General features: G+C 30.7%; 1 long non-coding RNA gene across 1 annotated transcript in view; it reads left to right on the top strand.

The window, feature by feature from the left end:
* Positions 1 to 26,234, top strand: part of LOC129492068 (uncharacterized) — a 126,211-nt gene extending 99,977 nt beyond the window's left edge. The window contains exons 5-6 of the long non-coding RNA XR_008660718.2: positions 3,653 to 3,822; positions 25,687 to 26,234. This is a non-coding gene — a long non-coding RNA (uncharacterized lncRNA). The remainder of the gene's footprint in view (positions 1 to 3,652; positions 3,823 to 25,686) is intronic.
* The last annotated feature ends 916 nt before the right edge of the window (positions 26,235 to 27,150 follow it).

The raw sequence follows: 27,150 nt of genomic DNA, 5'->3' as shown, positions 1-27,150 counted from the left end.
GTACCCATAATAATTAAAAATTAAAACAAAAAGTAATATTAAAACACCTTCACTCACAAAGCCAGTTCATACAAACTACATAAATGTCCATCGAGAGTATACTAACAGATTTTCATATATTTCTGTAATGAAACATTACTGAAGAATAAAAATAATTTACTTATTAATAAATAACATACATTAATTTTACAAATATGTTGTGCAAAATAATGTAGGCATTACACAAAAGGACATGAGGAAATTTCAAGAGAAATGGAAAGGGTCTAGGCCTTGAATTACGTTGTAAAATAATAGAGGTACACATTTGCTAAAACTCATTGAATTATACATTAAAATTTTGCACTTTAGAATATATTTTATTATATTACAGGTATACATTTATATTGAACATAAATGTACCTCAACAGAATCTTAAAAGTAAAAGTAAAGCAGGTAGAACATTGGGAGGCTATTGTTCTAGTTCATCTGAAGAAAATTAGGGCTTGGACTAAGGTGGTCATGGTGCAATTAGGGCATAAGCAGGCTAAGGATATGTTTTGGGAGTTGAGTTGATAGAATTTGCTAATGTAGACATACTATTTTAGCTGAGGGAGATAATGAAGTAAAATAAATTTGTAGTCTTCTTCTATTTTCCATTTTTGTTATAAATATTAATTCATCCATGTTAATAGTTATGACTATTGGAGATAATATTCACTCTGCTTAACTTTCACACTTATAAGAATATTTAACATATATATATATATACACATTCTTATATATACACACATGCATCTTGAAAACTATAATATAACAAATAGAATTGCATTTTATAATTAAATGTAACAAATAAATAGTTCTATGAGTCCTTCAAAATGTAACAGATTTTAACAAGGTAGAGTTGTTCTTACATCGATACTATTGCTTTTAAGCATCTGAAATTGCAATATAATGTATTCCCCATTCTTATCAAAAGATCATTCAAAGCATTTTGGCCTTCATTCTTTAGCTTCATTAAGAAAAAAGTCAAAAACAGTCTCTATTTGAAATGATAGCATACAAGTAATTGAATTTTTAGTAATCATTAGCACAATAAGGAACTGTGTAGCTAACTAGCCACTAGAGATAAACCAAGATAATCTGTACTTTTGGCCTAGTGACCTGGCGAAAATATGTTTCTTTTCTCCCACCTTGTTTATAAGGTCCTATTTTACCCCTTAAGCAAAGAAAACATCTCTGTATCTATAAATTGCTTATTCTTGAGATCTCTTGGAATTATGAGGGCTTTCAGTATAGTTCACTTCAGAATATCTGTCGGTAACTTGCCCTATTGGTATACTTATTAAAGATTCGGTTTAAATCAAGCACCTTTTCAGGATTCTGGTAAGATCCTATCTCTCTCTTAGTTCATTCTACTCTATACCAGCTTTATTTTCTGTCTGCTCCTGACCTAAATTCAGCTGAGACTTCGTTGTTACTACAGATGGGGGTCTTGTAGTACTAACCACATCGCAACACCCGAGACAGCTCAAGCCTTTTACAAACATAGTGCAGTAAAACAATATTATGTTATTTGAGAAAGTCCTTAATTCTAAGTGTTGTGTAGTGTTCAAATCATTTGTCTCATGCACTAAGCCCTTCTATTAATACTTTGAGAGAATAAGTATGTTTTAACATATTTGGTCACAAATATCTTAGCTAGGATTGGTTTGCTAAACTAATTTCTAATGAGATATCAGGGAAGGGGACATAAGTCAATGCATCTTGATGAGAGGGAAAAAGTAGGGGAAGGTGAGACCATTAATGTTAATTCATAGACCTGCCCTGAGAGCCTTGGCCAGGTGTTGGGATGGGGTGGCTGGTTCAGGAAGGGGTGGTCCACAGACAGCATGGGCCACAATGAGACAGCACCAGCACAGAGTGACATAACAACAACAACAACAAAACAAACAAACAGAAAACAGAGAAGACCAGAGGTTGAAATAAGTGACGTTCTCAGTGCAATAAAGTCTGTGTTACTAAGATGAAATGATTTTAAAATCCAATTGTAAATGAGGACTTTTAAAAAATGTTACATCATTCCAAAATTTGACTACTTTATGATTTCCCTCTTATGAACGCTTTCAAAGTCACTGTTACTGATGTAGAACCCTTAGGTTTAGATAGTTAAATACTATCCAAATATATTGAAGATAAAAGTCTTGATATCATTTTACAGTTGTGAAATATGTGTGTCTAATATTTTTGAATGCCAATTATGTCTCCGTTTGATGTTTATTGGGACAGTAAACTGATGTTTCTTAGGGTTTGCATGATTTATTTTAAAGTCTGGGATCATAGGTAAGGAAATATTCATGAGTGTCAACCAGTTCCTCTACTGCACTAATTCTTTTTAACACTGTGCATTATAGTTTACTGTCACCTGCACTTGTCAGAGTGCTTGTGCTCCAGCTCCTTTCCTTACACTTTCTTGGATAATTGTCTTTGGAAAGTTAGCCAAGAGAAAGTGAGAACATGCTCTCTCTGATTATGCTGCATGTAGCTAATTTTACACCACTGTAGATTGGCATATTCCTAGATGGGCCTTCTACTACTTTTTTTTCTCTGAAAATCAGCATCACAAAAACAGTAAAAATTACACATATCAATGCTCAAGGAGAAACCTTCTAGCTTATACCTTTCAAAAATTTCGATTTGTGAAGTCATTTGATTTTAAACACAATAAGAGGCCTCATGTTTTTTCCTATTAAATCTCACTGATGAGATATGTGTGTAGATTAGATGACTCAGAATACCCTTAACTTTGTAATGATAGCCACAAATTCTATTTGTTTTCATATATTTATCTTGATTTTGCATTAGCATCTTCACAGGGTTTAATGTCACTTTACCTGTTTACTGAGTTAGAACTCAGATGGAAATATTTACAGGATTATTATTTTTATTTCTGATTTTCATGGATTTTATTATCCTAATTGAGAAAAATACATTAATAGAGCTCTTTGCATATTTTGTCATAAATATCCAAATTTCTATTGATGTGTTAAAAAGCAAGGAAATTTAATAAATATAAAGCCTCTTTCTCACAACGACATTAACAAGAATTCATAAATATCTTGTCCATATGTGTATATCTATAAATCTATATAGTTTTTGAGACCAAATGACTGTTAATATTGAGGCTTTCAAACATATGTAATTCTAACTTTGGAAAAATAATTAAAATCAGAGGTGTTCCTTGAAGTATTTCTAGTCTGTGGTAATAGCCTAGTTCTTGGTCAATGATAAATTGAGCTGATTGTGAAAACTTAGCTCAAAATCCAGGGAAATCTGAGCATGTCCAAAACTCTCCATCTTCTGCAGTTGTAGAATCCCCAAGTCCCATACTAACTATGCAATTTTAGTCTACAGTCACACATCACTCCTGGGGCCAACTTAGAGGAAAATAATTCAGATATATTAATAAGTACATATTTAATTAATTAAATTCTAGTTTGACCTAACAACGTTAAAGTGGGCACTGTATATCAATAGGGATAGCTAGGTTATGCTGTGGTAAAAAAAAATGAGAAATTACCTCTGGCTTAGAAAACCAGAACTCAATTTCTAGCGTATACCACGTCTTTTTTCATACCTTAGCTGCAGTGATTCTCCCATGTTTTATTTACTCCAGAATCCACCCTGAAACAGCAAACTGTAACTAGATGGAAGGATAAAAATAAACATGGCAAAGCATCCACCCATCTTTAAAACTTCTGCCTAGAGGTGGAATCCATCACTATGCCTGATGTCAGTGGAAGAGAAAAGTGAGACCTCCGTGTCCTGGAAATGCAGCACTTACTGGTAAACAATATATACTATATGATAGACACATATAGCACCATATCCCACTGGAATATATATGTATTAGACTCACAAAAGGAAATCCAAATCTGCCTTTTAAAACACTGATTATCTGATCCTTAGAAGTGTTTAATCAGCCTCTCTTCTTGTCTCAGGTTCCAGAAAGCGATTTCAACAGGTTTAGGGGCATACGTTCAGGACCTGTGCCCCTTCACGGCATGTGTGTTGAGTTGTTATGATGTAGTCGGAATCTACATGCGCTCTGAGGCTACACTCCTTGGGTTCACATACTAGCTTTGCACTAACCAGTTGGGTCCTAGGTCACTTAAGACAATCTCTGTTTGAACTAATTGCCTCTTTAACAAACTGTGAATAATAATAGTTTCTACTTCCCTCAAAAGATTGTGGTGAGGATTAAATAGATAGGCCTGCAAGGTGTTTAGAAAAGTGCCTAATATCTATTAAGTGTTCTTTAGTATTATTTACTTAAAGTTTTTAAGTTTTGGTTTATACAAACATGCATGACTTCAACATCTGTGTTTCTTACACATGAATAGCCATATAGATCCATCAGTTGAGTACCTCAGATATTCAAAAGTGAATCATACTATATATAGCCTTTTGAAAAAATTTTTCCATCTCAATTATTATAAAACAAGCTATATTATTCTTAAGAATATTTTTAAAAATTAAAAAAATTTAAAAAATATGTAGGTGTGATAGCGTTGATGGACACACTATAAATATTTGGTGAATGAAGTCTTACTTTCTTCTTTCATATCAAGGAAAAACTTTTTAAAATACATTTTTAGTATTAAGGACATCACTGATAATGAAAAAATAATAACAGGTGGCATTGTTTAAAATGTACTAAGGTATGACTCAGTCATCATGCTAAAGCATTATTGTATCTTATATAATCATGACCATAATTTGATGTTTTAAATTCTAGGTAGTATGAACCCTAATTTATAAGTGAGACCACTGAGGCTTGAAAAGCACAGCAATTAGTCCCACAATGCAGAGCAGTGTGTGTCACAAGAATGGAATTTATTGTAGACAGCCTGACCTGGAGCTCATGCTCTATTCACTACATTTACCTCTGCATATGATTTCATCATAAAGTTAAAACTTTAAAACTTATGGAACAAAATATGATCACAAATATTTGTGACTTGAGTGTGACAAATATTTTTAAATTAGAAAAAGTAAAGTTATAAAATTACAAATTAAATAAATTGAACTCCATCAAAATTTAAAACATAAAGAAAAATCTCTTTGAAAGACACTGTTCAGAAAATATAAACACAAACCACAGCCTGACAGAAAATATTTGCAAAAAAAAATGTGATGAAAAGCTTGTATTTGAAATACAAATAATTCCTAAAAGTAAGAAAACAAATGAATGTAATACTCGAAATGATTTGTACAGATTCTTCTCCAAAGAACATATACAAGTTGCAAATAAACACATGAAATGATGAACAACGAGGACTCATTATGAAGAGGGAAGAAAAATCCACACCTCTCCATACCCATCAGAATGGCCAAAATTAAAAAAGCCTGACAATACTAAGTGTGGACAAGAATATGAAGCAAATAGAACATAGATTACTTATGGGAATGCAAAGTAGTACAGCTATGTTAGAATATATTTTGGCACTTTCTACAAATTTAAAATTCACTTGCCATACACCACAGTAATTGTATCCCTAGGTATTTACCCAAGAGAAATGACAGCATATGTCCCCACAAAACTTATATGCAAATGTTCACAGTATCTGTATTCATCATTCCTTAAAACTGGAAAGAGTCCAGATGTCTATTATATCAGTGGATAAACAAACTATGGCATCTCCATAGGATAGAATATTTCCCAGCAGTGAAACTGAGTGAGTCACTGATATATGCAACAACATGGATGAATTGCAAAAACATTATGCTAAATAAAACAAGCCAGGCACTAAAGAGGACATACTATTTGAACTGCTTATATGTAGTTTTGGAAAAGCCAATGCTAGAAGGATAGAAATGAGATCAATAGTAACCCACGGCTGTGGATGGGGAAGGAGATGAAGTACAAAACTAAAGATAGATAGGCATATGAAACTTTTCAAAGTGATGAGAATGTCCTGTAATATTTTAATGTATTGTCTCTCTCTCTCTCTATATATATATATACATATATATATATATATAGGACTCACACATATATTTGCCAAAACTTAATAAATTGCACACTTAAAATAGATTTTTAATTATATATACATTATATTTCAGGAACAGTCATATTTTATAAGTAAATTGATATAACATTTAAACAAAGATCACACATTTAAATAATTTTATATATATTATCCTGAAATAAAATTAAATGAAATGAAAAAATATATAATTAATAGATCATTTTATATGTGACTTTTCATTATTGGCAATCTATGGTGTTTCAATAATTCCCAATTCTTATTTTATAGAAATGAATAAGAAAAAAAGCTCCAGTTAGTCGCGATTAAGAATATCACCATTGGTCTGCCTAATTCTGGATCTGTTTTTCCCTCTTATTATCCATACTTTGTGAAATTTTGAGGAGGCTTTACAACCTTGTTTTATTTCTAATAGGCTGAATTAGCCATCATCCCAGGATATTCTTACTTCTTTTTAATAGAGTAATTATTCTTCCAGCGTTCTAAAATGAATGCTTGCTGCCTATCGCTGAAAATCAGGAAATTCCTTCTCTTTAGTTTTCTGCACCCTGCCACTTTCTGACTCTAAGCACCCTTTTTGTACGACGCCCAGCTGTCTCTGCATTCTGTTTGCACTGCAGGACTGTGAAGAGTTTTCTATTTACTTCTTTCTTAGGAAGAGAATCTTTCATACTGACTCTGTCCTTCAAAAGGACTCAGTAGAATCATGAAAAATGTGAATCTTTCTACATAATATTAGATGCTCCCTTGCAATACTCTTTATTTCACATTCATTGTCATATTTTAAAGTTTTCTTTTTTGTATATTTAACCTATGTTGATAGTAACAATAAGTTAGTTACTATTTCTCAGTTTATTTACTTCCAAATAAACGTCTGGCCGTGTAGTGTATTTTACAATTCATTTTTTACTGAATCTTCCTAAAACTTGTGGTACGTATCTCAAATATTATTTCAGAAATATTTAATCCATCTTTACCAGTTTCCTAATTGTATCATGTTGCATAAATTTTACAGCATTTTGCCATGTTAAGATGATCAAAACCACTTTTACTTTTTTAAAATGTCTATAATTGTACTCTACAATGATCAATAGATTTATTCTGTTCAATCAACAATGATTAATAAGTTTATTCTGCTGAGTCCGAAATTTTTAACAATAACCAGTTTCCCACCTTTAAGTAATACTATTTATAATGCCAAAAATAATGGTATAGAATTTCTTACTAAATGTCTAGGCTTGTATAATCACAGAATCATTCATTTAAGGTTTAATCTAAAATATTTCAATAATTTGATAGGTTACATCTGTCAGATCTATCATCTTTAACCACACAATAAAATATGTACTTGTGTGCTGAAGTGTTTAGGGATATATCAGCCATAGTGTAAAATGAACTCTTGTAAATTAATAATAAAATAACACAGATAATTTCAAAATGATATGAATAGTGATAATTCTAGGTAAATAAAAGTGTCTCTTTTTTGTCTCATTAATTATGAAGATATTTAGTCACGGTAATACTATATTTAAAGAATTTAAGATTCAAGACTGTGCCACAGCCTTCAACTATTCTTTTAATGATTTAAACATTTTTACTTTTTAAACTCAAAGCCTGATAAATATTTGTGAAGCTTCGTCTACACCACAGCGATTATAAAATGCAAGTGTTTAGTTCATCATTGTCTATTAACTTTCAATAAAGTAACTGAATTTTGTTTAGATTGGAGTACGTAACTGTAATATTAAAACAATTCAGACTTCTGAATCACATTTCAAAGTTAAAGTAATTGCCTAATAATTTAAAAAATATGTTAGAGAACACGATTCCACATTTATAGAGTAGCTACTTTAATCCTCCTGGTAAGTCTTTGTTCGTCTGCACGTGAATTTCTCTAATAGCACTAATTACCATGCATAGCAAATCTGACATTGTAGATTAGTTAATTTCTAGATAATATTTTATAAGTGCTTCTTGTATAAATTAATCTTGCTTACAGTTAACTGCTTAGGACACTCCATTTGTGTGCAGGAGATCTTAGCAAGACGTTGAAGGAATTTATTAGTATTTATTACTATTATCTTTGCATAGATGTTTTGCTAAAGACAAATTACATTATTCTAATTTAGGTTAAAAAATTAAAAATCAAAGGATGGGAGTTTAGAACATTAGAACAAGGGAAAATTAGGAAATGTAAAATAAAAAACATTTTGACATGGGGTGATTAAAATGGAAAAAAACATTTTTAAGATTGGTTTTAAAACAAATTTTATAGTCACAGTTGATATGTTTTAATGTCACCTGTGAAATGTATGCAAACATTCTACCTAAGACTTAAGTTGAGATATTATAATGGTAATAGAAGACTTACTATAAAACAAATATTTTATTCTATGTTTCTACTAAATTTTTAAGATTATATATTTAATAGACTATATTAGACTATAATAGGTTATATATTTAATAGACTATATTAGACTATAATAGGTTATATATTTAATAGACTATATTAGACTATAATAGGTTATATATTTAATAGACTATATTAGACTATAATAGGTTATATATTTAATAGACTATATTAGACTATAATAGGTTATATATTTAATAGACTATATTAGAGTATAATAGGTTATATATTTAATAGACTATATTAGACTATAATAGGTTATATATTTAATAGACTATATTACACTATAATAGGTTATATATTTAATAGACTATATTAGACTATAATAGGTTATATATTTAATAGACTATATTAGACTATAATAGGTTATATATTTAATAGACTACATTAGACTATAATAGGTTATATATTTAATATATTTACGTAGACTTTTCTGTTGTAAATTTCCCTCTTAGGACTGCTTTTGCTGCATCCAAAATTTGCCATGTTATGTTTTCACTTTGGTTCTTTTAAAGATAGTTTTTGATTTGCATCTTGATTTTTTCTTTGACCCACTGGTTTTTATACACATGTGGAAGAAGAACAATGGACTCTATCTCGCAATATATACAAAAATCATGTCAAAATGGATTAAAGATCTGAAACTATAAAAGTACTAGAAAAATATATAGGGGAAAAACTATATGACATTGGCCTGGAGAGTAATTTTTTAGATTTGACCCCAAAAATTTCCCAATGGAAGCAAAAATAGACAAATGAAATTACATCAAACTGAAAAGCATCTACACAGCAAAGAAAATAATTACCAGGTTGAAGAGAGAACTTATGAAATAAGAAAAAAAATTGCAAATTATACATCTGACAAGAAGTTAATATCCAAAATATATATTAATTTTATTATAACTTATAAGCTATAGTTATACATATATGGATGTTAAAAGTAGATGTTATGATGTATGTATACAAAGTTGAATAATTAAATCACATTAATCAAGATATCTATTACCTCATATACTTTTTTTTGGTGGAGAGGACATTTGAAATTAATGTGTTAGAAAGTTAGAAATTTCCAGTATACTATTAGTAATTATAGACACTGTGCTCTACAATCTGTCTAAAAAATGTATTTTTCCTGTTAAATACAATTTTTTTTTTTTTTTTTTTTTTGCAAAAGGGTCTCACTGTGATGCCCAGGGTGGAGTGCAGTCGCTCAATCTTGGCTCACTGCAGCCTCTGCCACCCTGGCTCAAGCAATCCTCCCAATTTAGTCTCCTGGATTAGGATGATTAGTATCGTTAAAATGCTCCTACTACTCAAAGCAATCTACAGATTCAATGCAATTCCAATAAAAATAGCAAAGACAATCTTCACAGAAATAGAAAAGAATTAAAATATGTGGTTAATCTTAATAAAACATTTTGAACGAGAAATAAAAGAAAAAAGAATAAGTGGAACAAATAGAAAATAAATTGAATAGAGAAGACCTAAACCTAATGAAAATAAAAATATATTCATCATGAATAGCATAAATATAATAAAAATTTAACAGTATTTTTTTCCTTCTCTTTAAAGAGCTATGTGTCAAGATGAGATCATCACTGATAAATTATTCCTTTAAATTTATATTATTACCTTTAAAGAAAAAAATTCCAAACTTTAAAGTTCCCAAAAAATAGATAATGACAGATGTTCCCACATATTTTAGAAGGGATGTATTACAATATTTATAACAAAACCTGCCAAGGAAATTACATTAAAGAAAACTACATGCTCATAAGTCTATATTGCTATAAATTCCAAACCAAAAATTCTAAGGAAAATGATCACATACAGTGTATACAAAATGGATGTTGTATCATGGTCAGTAAGATTTGTTTTAAGCATGTAATGTTTTTAACAGAGACAATCAGGATAATTTGCAATGAACAGGATATAGAAAAAAATAAATTATCATCTTAGTGAAAGCAGAATAAGAAATTAATGATTTCAAAATGTTTTTATTCTAAAATTTTTCAACTGACACTGAATAAAAGAGAACTTCGTTAAACTGAAATACAGTGTCTAAAATATAGGTAAGATTATAATCAGTGCTAAAATACGGAGTGGTTTTCTTTGTTCAGGAAATCTCTGATAATTGCAATCATCATTTCCACTTGGCACAGTATTGCAGGTCATAGCCAAAACAAAAAGTGAAGAAAAAAAATGATACACTTTGTGACCTACTGATATAATTGAATATTACACTAACATTAATAAAAAACACTGAACTACTGCTATAGCATTAACATGAATAAATCTCACTGACAATACTGAGCAAGAGAAGCCAGGAAAAATGAGAGTATACATTATTATTTTGTTAATACTATGTTCAGGAGCAAGCAATTCTACTCCATAATGGCAGACACCAAAATAGTATTTGAATTTCAGGGAAGAGGTTAACTAGGAGAGAATAAAAATGAACCTCTTGCATTGATAGTAACGTGCTGTATAGTTGAGGGTTACATGACTAAAATTACATGTAAAATTATCCTCTATTAAAGTTGTATTATGTTTATCTGCTCACTTGAGTTTTTGTATTGATGTCTCATAGCAGCATACATCTCCAAACTTTTTTTTGTTTGTTTTATAGTAATAATGGCATAGTTTCCCATTGTAGAAACATAGAGGAGGTAAGAATATGGGAGTGAGGAGGAAAATAGCTAGGGCCATGAATAGTAGTCTCATGTCAAAGTGAGACTAAAGACGATTGCTATTGAATAGAGATAGTAAGAAAAGGCTCTTAAATTGCCAAGATTCTATCCTGTAAATAGTACTTCAAGAAACACTATGACACTATAGTTAATGTTTTGCAGTGCAAGCTTAAAAATGTCTAAGGGTTTTTGAAAATTAGTTATGTATATGGAAATCAATGATGTATCATAATTCTTTTAGGCAGTCAGGCTAAAGACGTTAAGCTTTCATCTAGAGCACATCTATGTATTAATAAATATTTATTTCCTATCCAAGACCAAAGACTCCTAAGGCTGTACAAAGTTTTTAAACGATTGTTGTAAAGGGCAAAATGGATGGTTGGACAACAGAAAATGCTCTTTTGGAAAAATAATTCCTCTCGCAGTTGCAGTTTGATGAGAGGTTTCTCTCCTCGTATCTGTAAGCACCGCTGGCAATAGAAAATAAAACAACATTCTTCCTTCAGAACAGTTTTTGTGTAGGAGAGTCAGGGGGAGGGAATTAATGTCTACTGTTGAGAGATTCTCTAGCACATCTTAAATATCCAGGAGGCTTAGTAAAGCTTCAGATAAGTATGCCATTATCATTCAAGATGATAAATCTGAGCTAAATTTAACTTCCTAGCTCTCGGGCTACCCTTATTATTAAAGAATCTTCAGGGTTTTAAACATGAATATATATAGCCTTATTATTAAGGAACTCTCAAGGCTTTAAATGTGTATTTATAAATAAACACACATATACGTATCTATGTCATATATATGTATATATATGCACTATTTTGAATACCTTTGCAATGTTAGTTTGTATAGTTTTTTCTGTTATGTAAGCAGCATATATTTAGAATATTTTGCTTATATAAATTCAATGTAGACATTAGTTTGAACAGAACTCTAGCCAATACATTAAATATTTCTCAGCATGCCAGGTATGGATAGCTGTAAGGTTAGTGAGGTAGAGTGAATAAATATACAATGACCCATAAAGCATCTATTATAGATATACTATACTGAGGCAGATATATTTTAGGCCTAAAGGATAACACATAATGTTTTCTAGTGCATCTCAATTACAATGAGCATATCTTGAAGCTCTGAAAAGTCTTAGTAAGCTGGACCCTCTTAGATGCTGTGGGGAAGCCAGTGGTGCAGGATTGAGTTGCACCTTCTCTGTGCCCTGAATATGAATACTCAACATTTTGCTATTTTTAAAGAGTTTTATTCTCATTTAATTAAGGTATACATTGTACCATGTATTTCAGTCTTACATACATTTTTCTTAATTATTAAAGTATATTTTTAAAGGATATGAAGGGTGACACCACAGGAATTTAAACAAGTTTTAATCTCTGCTTGGAAATTTAAATTTTTTCAAAGACTCTTTTTTTCCAATATGACTTTTTTTATTATACATTTATATGAGAACTTTTCTCAGAAATGTAAATGTGAGTGGAATAAATGAAAAATATATGACAATTTTTTCTTTCAAATTAGGCTATCAGAAGGAAATCAGATGTTTTAGAGTATAAAGGCATGTAGAAATCTTAATGTTCAGCATCTTATTTTTCAGACAAGGAACATGAGGTGCAGTAAACAGCACTCAGAGAATATGTAACTTGTATGAGCACCTACTCCTACTATATATAATTGGTTCCTAGAGACAGTAGAACTGCCTTTAATTCAACTGTAGATGGAGCCAAGATTCGTGGCTTTTACTACAATTCAATCATTACCAACCACGGCTCATTTTAAAAAATTCAAATTTTATTTAGATTCAGGGTGGATGTGTGCACAGTTTTTATATCATGTGATGCTGAGGTTTGGAGTACGAATTATTCCATCATCCAGGTAGTGAACATAGTACCCAGTAGGTAGTTTATCAGCACTTGCTCTCCTCTAGTAGTAACCAGAGTCTACTGTTTCCATCTTTTTATTCACATGTACCCAGTGTTTAGCCCTCACTTATAAGTGAGAACATGCAGTATTTAGTTTTCTGTTACTTTGCTTGGGATGATGGCTTCCAGCTGCAGCCATGTTTCCCCAAAGAATATATATATATATATATATATATATATATATATATATATATTTATATTTATATATATATTCTATATATATAGTCTATATATATATTCTATATATATTTATATATTCTGTATATATTTATATATATCCTATATATATATTTATATATATTCTGTATATGTATTTATATATATTCTATATATATTCTCTCTATATATTTATATATTCTATATATATTTATATATTCTATACATATTTATATATTCTATATATAATATATTATATATGTTTATATATTCTATATATAATATATTATATATGTTTATATATTCTATATATAATATATTATATATATTTATATATTCTATATATAACATATATTCTATGTATATTCTATATATATTTATATATTCTATACATATTTATATATATTCTATATATATTTATATATTCTATATATATTTATATATATTCTATATATATTTATATATTCTATATATATTTATATATATTCTATATATATTTTTATATATTATATATATTTATATATATTCTATATATATTTATAGAGAATATATGTATTCTATATATAGATTCTCTATATATTTATGTATTCTATATATATTCTATATATAGATTCTCTATATATTTATATATTCTATATATATTTATATAGAATATGTATATTTATATATTCTATATATATTTTTATATATTATATATTTATATATTCTATATATTTATATATTCTCTATATATTCTATATATAGATTCTCTATATATTTATGTATTCTATATATATTCTATATATAGATTCTCTATATATTTATATATTCTATATATTTATATATTCTATATATATTTATATATATTCTATATATATTTTTATATATTATATATATTTATATATATTCTATATATATTTATATATTCTATATATATTCTATATATAGATTCTCTATATATTTATGTATTCTATATATATTCTATATATAGATTCTCTATATATTTATATATTCTATATATATTTATATATAGATTCTATATATATAAATATATATATATATTTATGACTGTATAGTATTCCATGGTGAATATGCATCACATTTTCTTTAGTCAATCTACTACTGATGGGCACTAAGGTTAATTTCATTTCGTTATTATTGTGAGTAGTGCTGCAATGAACATACATAATACATGTATGTGTCTTTTTGGTAGAACAATTTATTTTCCTTTGTGTATATATCCAGTATTGGGATTGCTGAGTAAAACGTTAGCTCTATTTTGGTTCTTTGAGAAATTTTCTAAATGCTTTTCACAGTGGCTGAACTAATTTACTTTTCCACCAACATTATGTAAACACTCCTTTTTACCCACCGCCTTGCCAGCCTTTGTTATTTTTGACTTTGATGTGAAGCCATTGTGATTCTTGTGAGATCATATCTCACTGTAATTTTGATTTGCATTTCTCTGATGATTGTGTTATGTTGAGCATTTTTATATGTTTATTAATCACTTACATAGCTTCTTTGGAGAAGTAACTGTTCATGTCCTTTGTCCACTTTTTAATATGCTATTTATTTTACTTGTTAAGCTGTTTAAGTTCCTTGGGGATTTTGGATAATTAGACCTTTGTTAGATGTATAGCTTGTGAATAATTTCTCCCATTCTGTAGGTTGTCTGATTTCTCTGTTGATTGTTTCTTTTGCTGTACAGAAGCTCTTTAGTTTAATTAGGTCCCACTTATCTATTTTTGTTTTTGATGCAATTTCTTTTGAGGGTTTAGTCTTGAATTCTTTGCAAAAGTTCATGTCTAGAATGGTACTCTCTCTGTTTTCTTCTGTGATTTTTATAGCTTGAGATCTTACATTTAAATATTTAATTCATATTGAGTTAATTTTTGTACATGGTAAAAGGTAGCAGATTCAACACTAGTCTTATCAAACTATCAACAGCATTTTTCATGGATTTAGAAAATAAATTCTAAAATTTATATAGAACCAAAGAGGAGCCTGAATAGCCAAAGCAATCCTAAGCAAAAAACACAGCCAGGAGCATCACATTACCAGATTTCAAATTATACCATAAGGCTACAGTACCCACAACAGCATGGTCCTGGTACAAAAACAGACTTACAGACCAGTGAAACAGAATAAGTTACTGAAACACCGGGGGATCAGTCTAGGTCCTGCTGCTTGCCACATAGAAGGCCAATTGTTGAGACAATGATTATTGCCAAGGAAGAAGGCTTCGATCATGTGCTACACCTGAGGAGACAGGAAATCAGTCTCAAATCCATCTCTGTGATGACTAAAATTAGAAGTTTATATAGCAGGGAAGAAACCTAACAATGTGTAGAAAAACAGGAACTGGGGTTATACTGTATAGGAATAGATTTGTGTGAGTGTGCATCTCACTGTGTGTACCTGTTTGGGTGTTTCCTAATAGGAGAACCTGGTTACTTTGGGAAGCAATACAAGAGTATAGTAGAAAGAAATGGCACCAGATTGACTGACAAAATCTTGTGTCACAATTTGCAAGTTACTTCACTTCTCTTATTTAAAATATTATTTATTGTAAAATGAGAATAAAATTATCGCAATTAATATTTTTGTTATTAAGGCCAATAAAAAGAATGGGCAATACCATTCAAGACATAGGAATGGGCAAGGATTTCATGAGTAATACACCAAAAGCAATTGCAACAAAAGCAAAAATTGACATATGGGTTCTAATTAAACTAAAGAGCTTCTGCAGAGAAAAAGAAACTATCAACACAGTGAACAGACAACCCACACAATGGAGGAAAATTTATGCAAACCATGCCTCCTACAAAGGTCTAATATCCAGCACCTACAAGGCACTTAAAGAAATTTACAAGAAAAAATGAACACATTAAAATTGGGCAAAGGACATGAACAGTTTGCAAAAGAAGACATAGATGCGGGCAACACTCAAATGAAAAAAAGCTCAACATCTTCTGATTATTAAGGAAATGCAAATCAAAACCACAGTGAGATACCATCACACACCACTCAGAATCACTATTATTCAAAAGTTAGGAAATAACAGATACTGGTAAGGTTGCAGAGAAAAATAAATGCTTATACATCTTTGGTGAGAATGTAAATTAGTTAAACCATTGTGGAAGAGAATGTGGCGATTCCTCAAAGACCTAAAAACAGAAATACCATTTGACCCAGCAATCCCATTACTGGGTATATAACCAGAGGAATACATTGTTCTAGAATAAAGACATATACAGGTGTCTGTTTATTGCAGCACTATTCACAATAGCAAAGACATGGAATCAACTTAAATGCCCATCAGTGATTGACTGGGTAAAGAAAATGTTGTACTTATACACCATGGAACACTATGCAGCCATAAAAAAGAGCAAATCATGTCCTTCGCAGGAACTTGGATGGAGCCAGTGGCCAGTATCCCTAGCAAAGTGGTGCAGAAAAAGAAAAACAAATACTACATGTTCTCACTTATAAGTGAGAGCTAAATGATAACACATGAACATGTAAAGGGGAGCAACACACACTGGAGCCTATCAGAGGGTGGAGGTAAAAGGGAGAGGATCAGGAAAAACACAACTAATGAGTATTAGGCTTAACACCTGGATGACAAAATAATTTGTACAACAAAACTCCATGACACAAGCACACACCTATGTAACAAACCTGCACATGTACCCCCAAAGTGAAAAGATGTTTTTTTTGGTTTTGTTTTTTGTTTGTTTGTTTGTTTAATGAATGCCTGGGAAGTATTTATCTTGGTACCTTGAGTATGTCCACATTCAGAAACTGCATTATTTTTACTAGACAGGCTTGATAAACAATTAAAAAATTGTAAAGGAGATTAGAAATTTTTCAGGTATATTCAGCCAATCTTATTTTTTTTTATATAAAAGCTCAAAATGTATAACAGAATTAGTCTTTTTTGTCCTTGATTGTTGTTCCCTTATTCACAGGTTAATCAACACTAAAGGTCTTCATACAAATTATTTACGATCCATTGCCGTATTTGTACAGCACAAAGTATACTCAAGTAAACCCAAAAAGCAGCAGCCCTATTCCCTACATTACTAGCATGGAACATATCACTGTCTAATTACTGGCCAAGAAATGCTTAGACAGGATATATATATTCTAACATCGTCAAGATCTGCAAAGATAGATCAGAGGAAAACACATGTGTAACACTGGCTTATGCTCCTCCAAATGATGATAAAATGATACTATTGAAAAGTGTTATTTTCATAGAACCTAATTTTTCAGATGAGCAGAGCATTTTTAACTAAAGTTGAAAATTACATTCTCAGATACTGAAAATGATTTTATAACGGTATTGATAAATAGTCTTGGCAGAAAAATACAATTATTGACTATCTCCAATTCAAAAATATTCTTACTATCTTATTAGATAATTTTCTTATTTGTTTGCTGTTAAAGTGTGCTTGCCTATGAAATAAACATAAACTTTCTTATGAATTTCTATATGAGAGGGATGAATCTGCTTTTCAGAAGTGGCTCACTAAGTAGAAAAAATAATTAAAGAGTGAATTCAAATTCATAGATTTTTCTCCAGATTACAGCAACTTGATTTGATCTTCTTTAATTTCTTTTTATTCCCCATTTGCATGTCTATCTTGAACTTGAGTAAAAATATTAAGTGAAATATGTAACAAAAATATATGAATTTCCAATATCAAATTATTACTAAACTAATTATAACCTGAGACAAAATAAACAATATATTCATACTAAAATATTACAAGGTATATGACCAGATACTACATAATTCTGTTAGGACAATACATAAAAACAGGAATGTTTAGTATATAATTATACTTATCAAGTACTTTATGACATAAAAATAATTCACTATTTAAAATATAATACAAAGAGGAAATAAAAGTGCAATGGCCATCATACATTAATATCAAGCACAACTGTGGCTTTAAATACTTACTTTTACTTTTGAAATTAGAAAATAGAATGAAGGATATGAAATGTATTACCAGGGTCTACTAGATTTTATTTTCAATAAAAATGATATTTAATATTTCTGTTGAAAAAATAATGAGCTATTAATTATTCTCTTAATCTCATAGATGTATAGCCTTGAAGGAGAAAATTTTAGAAGTACATTGAGATGCAACTTTGAATTGTGATTAATATCCTGTCCTTAGTCGCAACTTGCAAATGCCCCTGCTTTCTGCAAGAGTAGCTTCCAATCCTGTGGGACTGTTAACTGAATCACATCCAGCAGGAAAGATTTAAAAAATGACCTTTCCTTGACTGTATATATGATCATGTGCACAACGACATGAATTAGAAGTGACCAAATAAATAATCCTCACACATTTTTGTTGTTTTTGTTGCAAACTTTTGAATGAAAAAGAAGAAAAGAAAAGGTTTGATGAACACATGTCAGACCTGAGTCTCTAAATTGATTTTTGGATTTGCACCAGGTACAAATATGGAGCTCATCCAATTTGACTTTATATATTCTTTAAAATTTTTATCACTTTAGTTTAATTTCAATGGATTCTTTGGGGGAGCAAACAAATCCAAATATTCAATTGATCTTGTATAAGAATTTTGTATTTCTAATTAGTTTTATTCTCTTTTCTATCTTCTATTCATAATCAAAACTGTTGCTTCTGTTATTGACCATGTGCTCTATGTATTAATCTTAATGTCTGTACTCTATTCTGCCCCAAGTGTACTGATGTGAGCAAGACGTGAGATATAGCCCTGAATCTAAGACTGCTTTTATAGTCCTGGACTACTAACTAGACTTACACAAGAGTTTCAAAATGTAATACTAACTTATTCCCATTATATTATAAGAATGTTTTATGAATACTTCCTTTTATTTGATCAATAATTCTAGTTTAGTTTGCATCCAAATTTTAATGTTTCCTCTCACCCTGATACTGTAAATCATATGCCCTATTTTGCTGATGTTTGCTACAGAAAAATGAGGGGAGATGATTGAAATTGGGCTATAGGTGCTAGAAATCCAATTTTATTTTAAAGAGAAATTTAACTTTAGGACCCCATGTTTTAACCATTACTCTTTCTTTTAGAGGAAGATAGATTATCAAGAACAACAGTTGTGGGTAGAAGAAGCAATAGCAGGTGAAAATTGTGGCATTATGGTATATAGATCAGATTTCTAGGTACTAACGCCTTCTAAAATTGCAAAGCATAATCACTCTATCCATACTAAATAAAACTCTCATTTTATTAGGTAAAAGGTGATAGTTATGTAAATAATATATATATTTTGAGGCAGGCACAGGGTGCTATTGACTCACACCAGCCTCAACCTTCCTGGCTTAAGCTATCCTCCCACCTCAACCTCCCAAGCATCTAGGATGACAGGCACGTGCCACTGTGCCCAGCTAATTTTGTTTATTTTCTTGTAGAGATATGATCTCTTTATGTTGCTCACACTAGTCTCGAACTCGTGGGCTCAAGCGATCTTCCTGCCTCAGCCTCCCAAAGTGCTGGGATTACAGGTATGAGCCACCGAGCCCGATCCATGGTAAATCTTAATCACATGGAAATTTGAGCAATTAAACAATATGCAGGTGAGAACACTTCCTTTGTAACACATACATAATATATATACATATATACACAATAAATATCTGTAGGTAACACATACATATATACAAGATAAAGGTGGCATTAATGATTGGTTCAAGACAAAATTTTTGAAAAATGATATTACAACTAACCCACCATTTGGAAATCCATTAGGAACCAATATGACTTCAAGATGTTTTAGCAATTTAAATGTTAAAAAATGAAATCACACGAAAAAGAATATTCAAGTAAAACACTTTATAAGTAAAATGCCCAAAACAGAACTATCCAGGACAGGAAGGTATCCGGTAAATTGTTGACAGTGTCTCCTCCTTCATACGATGAGGAGATGCACCCACCACCATTGGCTGAGACTCTGACATTGATAGATCTTCCCTTTCTTGAGTGTTTCAGATTTCCTAGACCACATAGCTAATCTTGATTTATTATGCCACGTTATGTGTAAAATGATTCACATTTGTTCACCTGTTGTATGTGGAAAAACCAAAATCTTCCTTCTCTTTGCCTTTACAATTCTGACTTCAAAGAGCATAAGCTCCGTCTTCCTGTTCCAAGCCTGCACACATTTTCTGTTTTGGAATAAATGACAATCCTTCAGTGAGAAAATTATACATTATTTTATGTTGTTTGAAGAATGAGTATCAATAGGAGATAGTTAATAAATGGTTAAAAATACGGATTCAAAGAGCCCAACTAGAAATATATTCGGGATCATAAATTAGAATTGACACGATCAAATTTCCTTTGTGAAATAATGTAGGGGAGTGTGTAGATAAATAACCAAAAAGGCTGTAGGATCTAACTTTGAAGGATATTATTATGTAGAAAGCAAGAAAAGGAACAGAATCTCATGAAGAAAAACACAAAGAAATTACAGGTCTAGAAAGATCAAGAGAGTGTCAGAAACTGAAAAATGAGGAAGAGAAAATTTAAGAGTGAGTAACTTTATCACTGGCACAGGAAAGTGAGGGAGCATAACCATTGTTTCAATGGAGAATTCATTGGATTTTGTATTAGATGAGGGCATTAATGATGTTAACAGGAACAATTTCAGTGGAGTAGCAGAGGGTAGAGGATAGATAGGTTGTAGTCAATGGAGAGAATTTGTTCTACTGCACTTCAGACTAGATTTTAAGTGTTCTGTTTTTGTTTGTTCAGAGAAGTGCATTTTAAGGGGTACTTAGAGACACAAGACCATGTACAGAGTACAACGATCATGATTTGGAATGATGAAAAATGCTTGCATTAAAAGAAAAATAATAGAAGAATCTGAGGCTATTTCGGTTGGAGAAAAAAGACACTAGAGATCATGAATAGTTATCTGAAAATATTTTCAAGACTTTACATGTAAGAAGAATTAGACATGTTTTTAAACATTCCCAGAATAAATCATTAGAATCATTACTGTGAAATTAAAAACACGTATTTGACTAAATAAAAAATATAACAAAGATGGAGCAAAATGTTTCCATTAGCTCCTCATTTCAATGGGCAGATCTTATGTATCCCCAAATAAAGCATAAGGAAAATAGTTTATTTAGAAATATACAGGAAAATACCTAAAAGCAAATATTTTTAATTGACAAAAATCATATACATTTATTGTATAGGATGTGATATCTTGAAATGTTTATACATTGTAAAATGCGTAAATTGAACTAATTAACACATGAATTACCTCATATATTTATCATATTATTGTGTTGGGAACACTTAAAATCTACTGTCAATCATTTTCAATAATACAAACTTTAGGTAGATGAGAGGAATAAGTTTAAGAGTTCTATTCTGCTGTACAACCAAGTCACTCTGATGAATAGCAAGAGTCTTCTCTATGTTCATTGCTCTCTTCCACACTTCTGGAAGTGAAAATAACCTGCCATCTTTTTTTTTTTTTTTTTTTTTTTTGAGACCGAGTCTTGCTCAGTCGCCCAGGCTGGAGTGCAGTGGCGTGATCTAGGCTTACCGCAAGCTCCGCCTCCTGGGTTCACACCATTCTCCTGCCTCAGCCTCCCGAACAGCTGGAACTACAGGCGCCCGCCACCACGCCCTGCTATTTTTTTTTTTTTTTTTTGTATTTTTAGTAGACATGAGGTTTCACCATGCTAGCCAGGATGGTCTTGATCTCCTGACCTCATGATCCACCTGCCTCGGCCTCCCAAAGTGCTAGGATTACAGGCGTGAGCCACCGCGCCCTGCCACAACCTGCCATCACTTATAGAGGAAATTAACAGTCCTCAACTTCAAATGTCCAGAGCATAAGGACTCCGTATTACCACAGATAATATTGCAGTGAAATAATATTCTTTTGCTAGCTTCCCGAGAATGTTTAATTTAGTATTATGGAGAAAGTACTATGTTGATAGGCTCTGGTATATCCTTATATATGTGAATGTGAACATACACATTGCTAAGATGTTTTCTCTATCTTTATTATACATTTTATACTTTTATTATGTTATTACATATAACATGTCGTCTTCTTTTCGGGGACTTTGTGCTGATTAGAAAAACAAAAATAAAAGAATATAATGCAATGCAATATATGTTATTATTATCTGTATGGTTGCAAAACATTTATGAACAATGGAATTTCAATTATTTTTCCTGGAGAGTGATGGGGAAGGCTTGTTTTTGATCTGGAAGAGATCAAAGAAAAAGTAAGCTTTAAAAGGTAATTTATGGATGGTAAGGGAGATTCTCAGCTATTGGGAAGGAAATTTGAGCATGAGCAAAGACAGCATTATGAAAGTCAGAGCAAGCTTAAAGAATTGAAAGTGGCTTGGAATGGCCAGAGCAAAGCATGTGTGAAGGAAAGTGTGTGTGATGAGGCTGAAAAGCTCGGATGTGTCAGATTGTGAAGCCCATAGAAGCCCTTCGGCCTTTAGGGTGTAAATATGAGATGAATATGAACTTTTAAAATAATGGTTGATTTTAATAAAAGTTAACAATATAAAGATTCTCAATAACAGACATTGGGAAAATAATTTCTATGCATAAAAGTACCTAAAAATATATTAATTTCCTATTTAATCTCCAAATCATGACAAGCTGTACAATTAAAATTCAGCAAAGTAATTTATACCTTTAGAATTTGTTTCAGTGGCTGGACTAACATTGTTTTATAAGGTCTTTTTTTCTTAAGAAATCTTACATGGGAAGAAAAGCGGAAGGACAACAGCAATTGAAACTGACATTTGTTATTAAGCTTAAACACAAATTAGTCATCCAAAGAAACTGTGCAGTTCATTGGTGGCACAATAATCATACTAATGACCCACAGTTGACGTCAATTATTATAAGTATATTACAAAGACATTAACTTGTAAATTGCTGCCAGATTTATGAATTATCTAAGCAGATAGAATGCAATCTTATTAAATGTGCTAATGATGCTTTAAGTGGATAAGGAAAATCGGAAAATTCACCATGAAACACTAAGCTTTGGTAACACAGATTTTCTTTATCATAAGAAAATGGGTCCACGTTATTTTCAGTTGGCAACAATAAATTATTTCAAAATCAAAAGCAAAGAAAATATATACTTACTACTGTTCAGGCCCTTAAAAAAAGAACACAGTTCACTTGATGTATGCAAAACTCAATTATAAGTAGAAAAATCCATAAACATTTTAATGTATAGAATGATATGCATACATTCACTTTAACTATATTAAGATATGTTGCAAATAAAATTTCAATAAAGCAAACTTCACATTTAAATAAATCAACCTATTTATGAGGCTGGTAAAAAAAAAAGTCAATTACTTCCATGTAATTTGTGTAACAAAAAGTCATATTGTTATTTTATTTGAATTATAGTATTTAAATATGTGGTTTTATATACTGTGAATAAATTATTTTATAAATAATAAAAAATTTCATATGTGAATATTTATATAAGGAGACTAAAACCAAAGAATAAAATATACATAAAAAGAGAAAGGTGACTTTGGGAGGCCGAGGCGGCGGATCACGAGGTCAGGAGATGAAGACCATCCTGGCTAACTCAGTGAAAGGGTGAGACTCCGTCTCAAAAAAAAAAAAAAAGAAAGGTGAATGAGCAGCATTAAAAATTAACATCCAAATGCGTATGTCCATTGAGAGTAACTTCTGAAACAGTAACTGCAGAGACTTTTAAATAAGCTTCTGAAACTTAGGAACCTGGTATTTGATCACTGCTTGAAAATATACTTCCTATATACATTCATTTCATTTCTGGATAATAGTCTCTATCCTATCTCTTTCTCAATGCAAATAAGTACAATATTTGGATTTTTTTTGGATTAAAAAAAAATCCTGTCTTTACATCTCCATATGGCTAATGCCCATACACATAATTCAAATTCTCACATTATTCTGAAGTACTTAATTGAAAATAGATGATTGTTTCATAGGCCTAGGGAATTTTAGGAATTTTCCTGGAAGAGTATAGATGATATGATTTTGTAAGTTAAAAACTGATAGCCATTTTTCAAAGCTGATTACTATTTCACGGAAAGTTTGTAAAATGTTTCTAATATATCTTCAACATTTTTCTTTGAGAATTGTGCTTTCCTTGTTTTTTCTACATCTCAAGTCAATGAATGTAAATTAACTTATATTTGTGATTTTTTTTCTAGCTGGAACAAATAAAAGTGTCAATTCCTTTATGACTAACATATGAATTACAGCTTCAGTAATTACTTTCGTGGATACTTCATTTATATCATTGTAAAATCTCTACAGAAATTATCCATCTTCTAGAAATCTGCACGACATAGTATCTTTAATTTATATACCTACTTATATTACATTTGTTCCAAAATGTTTGCCTCTAGAAATCTGCATTCTAATAATCATTTAACTTAAAAACATATGTTTATGTATGTGACAAGCCATATTTGGTTAGTAATCCAAATAACAACTAACACACTTTAAAAAGTAATTATAGGAAAAGTGTTAAATTATTTAAAATTTGAATAAGTGCACTAGTATTATTAGCCAAATATTGAATTGTTTCTATATCTAGCACTGATATGCTAACACATGCTGGCACTCAAATTATGTGTAGAGTAAGTGAATGTATAAATTTAACAAAGCAAATTCTTCTAACGAAGTCAGTCATGTTTTCTTTTTTGCAAAAAATACACAGAAAATAACATTCATTATTCCAGTCTGAGTTTTATAAATCACATAAAATGGTAACTTTAAACCATAAATTAGAGGGAAACACTATTCCAAAACATCTTAATTTTAATATGCTTCTTTATTTTTGGCATTAACATTCATTTTCTTTATTCTGGCATATGAAAGCCCAGAGGGTGGCCATGCCTCATTGCCTTAACATATGCTGTTTCAGTTGCTGAAAAAATATGAGGCAACAGATTAGAGGGAGGAAACACAGTTTCTACCCAGGTGTAATCAAAAGCATAAACTTGGAAGATGATGTTCAGATAAGGTATTTCGAATCTATGTGTCAGGATGAGAAGAGCTCATTTAAAAAATGATCTCAACTCTTGTTGATTAAATGCCTCTAGAAAATGAGTCTTTATTACACAGACGCTATGAAATGATTCCAGAAACCCTTAGACTTTACGATAAAGAAAAATTTAAAGCAGACTGTTGCAGTGTAGTAAATTTTTACTTTTCCCTGTTTAAATATTTTAATAAAATATGCCTAGAAGAAACTCTTACATTGCAAATGCCAGTATTACCTTAAAATAATACAGAGAAAAATCTGGACTTTTAAAAATAGGGTTTTTTTAAACATGAAATTAATTTAACAGACTTCAGAAAAGATAACTTCTCATTGCAATCTGTGAAGCAATGTTAAAATCAGAATCTGACAGAACTATACTTATGAAAATATAACATTGTCATTTCAGACTAACTCTTCTGCTGGAAAAGAAACAAAAAATGAGCAAGCTGAACAAATATTATAAGAAAATATTTTGAACCAACACTGAACCAGTCAAGCGGTGATGATATGAGAGGTCATGACCCAGAGAGGAAGGAAGGAGCAGAGATGTGTCTGCAAACTCAAAAGCTGCTTTTCCCAAGGAGGGATTTTGTTTACCCAAAAGCTGTGCAACGGAGGCTAAAAAGGCTGAGTAGAGTGCTTGCTAATCTCCTGGGTCTGTGATGACAAAAGACGAAATTCAGAGCCTGTTAAAGAAGAAACCTGTGAAATATGCCAGAATTAAAGTTAGCATTCTTGAAGAACTGCACATTAACAGTATGTGTAAATGAAAAATAGAACAGCTCCCACAAAGAATTAAGCCCAGAATAAAAGTATGTTTTATGTGTGGAACAAAATTAAATATATTAAAGTGAAATTTGACAGAATACAAAAGAGATATTGTGAAAGCCCTAATAGCTATTGAAACATTTTACACATGTATCGCATACGTTAATAGAAGCAGCCAAAAATATCATTATGGGGACTGGAAATGTAAACAATATGATTCAAAAAATTGACCAAATTGACATATATGGAATGCTAGTTGCAGTGAATACAGAAGATGTGTTAGAATAGTCACCAAACTTAATCAATTGTGGGAGCACGAAGTTATTCTCCATAAATGTCAGCGAATCAAATGTACACATGTTGTGGTACCCGCTAACATATTAAAATGTGTGGATGCTGTTTTAGTCATGGTAAGAAGGAAATACACTCAAATACATAAGGCAGATGGGAAGAAAGGCTAGAAATAAATGAAAAAAACAACATTTTGAGAAGAGAGCAAAAGAAGCCTGGTTTAATCCAATGCGTATATTATTGAAATAGAAAGCAGTATTCAATAGAGAATCAATAAAGCCAAATTGTAGTACTCTCACAAGATTAATAAACCTAATAAAACTAAAATAAAACTGAGAAGTACATGGAGAGAAAGTAGAAATTATGAGCATCAAGGATAAAAAAATGGCCATTAGTAGTAGTTCTAGAGACAGTATAAAGATTAAAATGAGATGATCAGACAAGTTGATACTAATAACTTTGAATATTTGATTAAGTTGAAAAATTCCTTGAAAAATACAATACCTAGTTTGACTCAAGAAGACAAAAATTATGATATCTCTTAAATAATTTGTATCCTAATTTAATCATTTTCCTACAGTGAAAATTCAAGCCCCAAAAATTCACAAATGAATTTTTCCAAACAATGAAAGAAAAAATAATATGTAACTTAAAAATTCTTTGAGATATTTCTTAAAAAGAAGAAACAATGTCCAATTATTTTATGAGACCAGAATAACATTTATAACAAAACATATAAAGACATGACTCAAAAGTTAAATTGAAAGGTAATATTTGCTGCAAACATATCTTCAAAAGTCATGAAAAAAAC

This window comes from Symphalangus syndactylus, chromosome 1, assembly GCF_028878055.3.
Source record: "Symphalangus syndactylus isolate Jambi chromosome 1, NHGRI_mSymSyn1-v2.1_pri, whole genome shotgun sequence".
NCBI classification, from domain to species: Eukaryota; Metazoa; Chordata; class Mammalia; order Primates; family Hylobatidae; genus Symphalangus; species Symphalangus syndactylus.
Note: the sequence above shows the minus strand (reverse complement) of the source record. Positions and strands in the feature narration are given on the sequence as shown.